This window comes from Zingiber officinale, chromosome 4A, assembly GCF_018446385.1.
Source record: "Zingiber officinale cultivar Zhangliang chromosome 4A, Zo_v1.1, whole genome shotgun sequence".
In the NCBI taxonomy this organism is placed as follows: Eukaryota; Viridiplantae; Streptophyta; class Magnoliopsida; order Zingiberales; family Zingiberaceae; genus Zingiber; species Zingiber officinale.
In genome coordinates, this window is record NC_055992.1 from 37,783,440 (window position 1) to 37,789,440 (window position 6,001).

Consider the following 6,001-nt stretch of genomic DNA (forward strand, 5'->3'; position numbering starts at 1 on the left):
TCGCTTAGAAGATTCAGTGGATGGAAGTCAACACCATTCATACAACCCCTCCTACACTCATCTACGAAGAAAAAGAGGAGGTACAAATTCGGCCAGGAAGTTCAAAGGCTACCACCCAAATAACTGTCAACCTGACTCTAGAACTCAAAGAAGAACTCGTTGCATGTCTAATACGTAATAATGATGTCTTCGCCTGGGAGCCCAAGAAAATCACGGGCATCTCACCTACGGTCATGGAGTATGTACTCCATGTATATCCAGTTGCCTGGGCGGTCAAGTAAAGAAAATGAGATTTTAGAGCTGAGCAGAATAAAATAATCTGGGCAAAGGTGGATAAGCTACTAGAGGTCGATTATATTCGGGAGGTACAGTTCTCAAGCTAGCTAGTAAATGTGGTCCTGGTGGCTAAACTAGGAAATAAATAGAAGGTATGCATCGACTTTAGAGACCTCAATAAGGTGTGCCCTAAAGATTTCTATCCCCTACCTCATATCGACCAAGTAGTGGATTCCACCTCTAGATGTGAACTGATATACATGCTAAATGCGTATCAGAAATATCATCAAGTCCCACTTACCAAGAAAGATCAAGAAAAGGTTAACTTCATAATCACTAAAGACACTTACTGCTATAATATTATGCCATTCGAACTAAAGAATATAGGTGCAACTTACCAACACTTATAAACAAAGTGTTCCAGAAGCAGATCAGGCGAAATATGGAGATTTATGTAGATGATATCTTTATCAAATCTCTCCAAGCAACTGATTTCTGTGTTGAGATCGAGAAGACCTGCAAAACATTAAGGCAATACTGGTTGAGAGCAAAGAGCAGGTTATTTTTGGGCTACAAAGTCACTTAGCAAGGAATAGAAGTCAATCCCAGTAAGGTGCGTGATCTCCAAGATATAGCTCCCCCATGCAACTTGAAGGAAGCACAAAAGTTGACCAAATGGATCATGGAGTTATCCCGCTTCATATCAAGATCGGTAGACTGGAGTTTTTCTTTCTTCAAGATTCTCTATTGGACGACTAAATTTTAGTGAGATGCTGACTGCGACAAGGTATTTGAGGAGTTGAAGAGTTATTTGTCCGCTATGCCCATACTTGCTAAGCTAATAGTAGGTGAACCTTTAAGGGTTTACCTGTCTACAAATAAGCATGTTGTCGGGTCAATGTTGATGAGGCAACATGAAAAAAAGCAATAATCGGTATATTTTTTAAGTATTTATGAAAGGGGGTCGAGTGTCACTACACCACACTCGAGAAACTGGTGTATGGGCTGGTCTTAGCCACTTAGAGGTTTCATCATTATTTTTTTATCTCACCCAATTACCACACTAACTAACAGTACCTTGGACCAAGCGCTTATCAACCTGGAAGCTTCAAGGAGGTTGATCAAGTGAACCATGGAGCTCAGTGAATATGTTATACAATATCAACCCGAGCGACCATCAAGGCTCAAGCCTTAGTAGATTTTATAACAAAAATACAAAATCCTAAATCGAAAGAAACTTGAAAGTTATATATAGATGGATCATCCATCCAGCAGGGCAGTGGAATCAAAATTCTTATGATATCCTCTCGGGAGGATAGAATGCAGTTGTCCGTTTGGATGAATTATTGGGCTACCATTAATGAAGTAGAATATGAAACATTGATAGTCAATCTACAGGCGGCAAGGCATGTAGGAGCCGCCCCGGTCTTAATTTATTCAGACTCCCAATTAGCCACTCAGTAATAAAATTGTCAGGAAATTTTGAGATTAATAATGAATGACTCAAACTCTACATGGAGGCATTTGAAAAGTTGAAAGCCAAGTTCCAGGAGGTAACTATACAGAAGATCCCCTGGGCAGAAAATCAAATGACGGACGATCTAGCTAAATTGACCTCCTCTATAGTTCCATAGACCCTGGACAAATCGGTCGAATAAACGTTACTAGTAGCTCACATTGAAAGGCAAGTCGACCTAGAGTTACAAATGATTGGAGAGCACCGTAGATAGTATTTCTTCAACAAGGCAGTTTATTAATCGATCAGGAATAAGCACACATGATCAAGAAGAGAGCCAGTCAGTTCATATTAATCGGTAATAATCTCTACAAACAGTCTTTTTCTCACCCTTTACTTAAATGCATTGGACCGGATGACATGCAGTATATTTTACTGTTGGGACCGAAATGTAACTAGAGGGGGGGTGAATAGCTCGTCGCAATCTCGTGCTTGTCGTTGCTTGCTTCTTGTGATGATGTGCAGCGGAAAATACAAGAAACAACACACTACAACGCTAACACGTAGATTTACTTGGTATCCACCTCAAGAAGAGATGACTAGTCCAAGGATCCACACACTCACACACCCTCCACTATGAAAACCCTCCTTTACGATAACTACCGAAGGCGGAGAAGCCTTACAAGCTCACAATACAACAATAAGCAAGAAGGAAGCCAAATACAAATAACTCTTATAAGATTTTATACAATGAAACCCTAGCTTTTTCTTCTTTTTGTCGTAACTCATCTCTTGACTTGGACGTGCCTCCAAGAATCTTTAAGACTGGCAGGGAGAGCTGTGGAGAAGTTGTGGAAATCACCCTTGCAAGCTCGTGTAGAAAGAAATCAAGTTCTGCCAAAGAAATCACACGCCAATGCCTTTATCTGCGCCAACGGTCGAATCTCAATCGATTGGATTGCTCCCAATCGATTGAGGAGGCTTTGGATCGATCGGTCGATTGATCTAGAGTGCCTCTGTGCTCTCTAGAAATCCCCTGAATTGATTGCCCAATCGATTCACTGTGTTTCGTGTGATTTCCAGAGATATCGCACTAAAATCCAACCTCTCAATCGATCAGCCGATCGATTGGGAGGCTTTCTGTGCGATCGGCAAAGGCTCCCAATCGATCCATGGATCGATTGGGAGAACCCTTTGTCGTGGATGCTCTCCCAATTGATCAATCGATCGATTGGGAATGAGCCAATCAATCGGTTAATCGATCCAGCTCATGTGGACTTGCCCAATCATGTCCAAAGCCCCCTAAAACCAACATCCGATCAATCCATGACCTGTTGGTACATCATGCCTAGCATCCGGTCATACCCGACCAACCTTGAACTAGCCTTCTAGCCTCCTCCATCAGCCTTGCGTCCCCTCAGATATCTCTCATTCTTTATACCTTGTCTTCAGGAGCTTCCTTCGGCCTTATCATAGTTGTCGGATTATACCACCACACTCGACCAACCTCGAACTAGCCTTCTAATCTCCTCCACGTCCCTCGGATATCTCCCTATCCTTCACGCCTTGCCTTCAAAAGTTTCCTTCGGCCTCATCCTAGTTATCAAGTTCTCCTTGCCAAGTCACACTAGGACTTACCTTGCCATGACTACATGCTTGGACTTACAACGTTTGCCAAGATCACACTTGGACTTCCCGTTGCCTGGCTCCTCACCAAGACTTCCCAATTGCCTGGCTCCTCACCAGGACTTTCCACTTTCTTGGTTCCTCACCAGGACTTTCTCCTGCCTAGCTCCTCATTAGGACTTCCCGTTGCATGACTCCTCACCAGGACTTTCTCCTGCCTAGCTCCTCACTAGGACTTTCCTAATGCCTAACATCCAGTTAGGACTTTCCCAGTCAAGTCTCCTGTCAACCTTGACCTACTTGACTTGTACTCTCATCAACTTGGTTAACCCTTTCACTATCTCCATAATCGGACAATTGCTCCAGCAATCTCCTTATATTGTCAAACATCAAAACTCAAATCCTGACTCAAGCTTGACTCAACTCAAGCTTAGTCAAACTGGTCAAACTTGACCTAGGGAAATTGACCCAACAATCTCTCCATTTTTGATGTTTGACAATACCTCTAAGTTAGGCTAAATCCCATAGCCTTAACCTCTTCTTTATACCAAGGCTAAATCCCATAACTTCTTCTTTATACAAGGCTAAATCTCATAGCCTTAATCTTTTCTTTATACCAAGGCTATATCTCATAGCCTTAACATCTTCTTTATACCAAGGCTAAATCTCATAACCTTAACCTCTTCTTTATTACAAGGCTTGAATAAAGGTTTCCTTTATTCTCTCCCTTTCTTAGAGGGCAAACTCCCCCTGCTTGGGATGAAGACCTAACTTAACCTTCCATTCTCCCCTTTTGTCACACATCAAAAACTGAAAACAAACTCTTCTTCATAAGAGTTAACTCTACGTTGTTTACAACTTCATATGTTGTTAACAACCCCACAATGAAGATCTCATATTCTTCATTGCCGCCAAAGCTCTCCCTTGAGCTCTACTTCACTTCACAATGCTCATTCTAGAGCATGCATCAACTCCCCAATAAAACTCTCATTCATTGTATTCAATGCTCCCTCTTGAGCAGTAATCGTCTTCTCAATGCTCATCCAAGAGCATTTTTCGCTTTACCAATGAAGGTCCGATCCCCTTCATTAACCCAATGCTCTCCCTTGAGCAGTAATCTTCTTCTCAATGCTCATCCAAGAGCATTTTTCACTTTACCAATGAAGGTCTGATCCCCTTCATTAACCCTATGCTCCCTCTTGAGCAGTAATCTTCTTCACAATGCTCATCCGAGAGCATTTATCATCCTAGCATTGAAGATAACTAATCTTCCATTGTTCCCAATACTCGACCCTGAGTATTATCCATCTTGAAGGTTTAACCCCCTTCCAAGGTCCTTGAAAGTAAATGTTCATGAATTCAAGGAGTAGCTCCCCCTAAAGACATGGTCAAACTTCTGTCATTGCACCAATAATGACTTGGAGACCCTAAACATATAGGAAATCCAAATCGATAAGTTTAGAGGTTCAAAGATTCAGAATTTAAACTAAACCTCAACCTAAACCTTTACTTAATCTTCCTTAATCAATTCATCCTTGTTTTCATCATGAAAAATCCCCCTAAATGTGTATAAAGGTGTTTTAAAGGATTAGGAAAGGTTTTATAGACTAAAGTTGTTTTAAAATGCCGAAAACAACCTTTTTCAGCCAAAACCTGCACTTCAATCGATCAATGGATCGATTGAAGTAGTGTGGATCGATTGGTGGATCGATCCACTGTGTTTCTGTTCGCGTAAAACACCTTCTCAATCGATCGCCCGATCGATTGAGGTAGCTCAATCGATCGGGTGATCGATTGAATGCCTGATATGTCTGAAAGTTGACTTCAGCCAACTTCAAAAACTCTCAAAAAATTCTACAAAATTCTAAAAATCGTGAAATTTTATGTAGATATTACTTAGGGTATATATTATCAAGGAAAAATAGTTTTCTATGAAAATACTTCTTATTTTTAAAGATTGATACAAATTTGAAAACTTGTAAAAACTTTAGTGTTTTCTTCAAGTTTGTGTCTAACTATTCAATGATGATCACTATCAAAAGATAGTCTTCACCAAGATTTTCCAAAAGTATTTTAAAATCATTTTCAAAACCAATATCCAACCATATTCCTTGGGCTCAATGCATATGACTTGTATATTAGCTTTCCCAATGATTGGAAAACACATAACTATGTGTTTTGATGAATTTAAAACTCAACAAGATGCACTAAATCAACATCTTGAGTTTTGTTCACCATCATAACATCTCAATTGCATCTAATGTGTATTAAAACACATACACGTCACCTTATAGTCCTTTGTGAGACGTATATTTTGGTTTTGCCCTAAACTAGAGGATCATGCATATCTATCTAGGCATTATGAAATTTATGATCATCCACCTAGGATGTCATTTGGTATAGTCCCACTTGTTGGGATATTTATCATTCATAATAAATGTCTTTTGTCCTTAATTACAAGGAAATTGACATACTACATGATGATTAATGACATACATCAAAATAAGCAATTTTCAAAAGAAAAGCATGCTATAACTACATGATGTATGTATGACATGACATGATATTTTTGTGTTTTTCATAATAAAAAATGAGTGCAACACATGATGTCATGACATATGATAGGCAATCAAACATAGCATT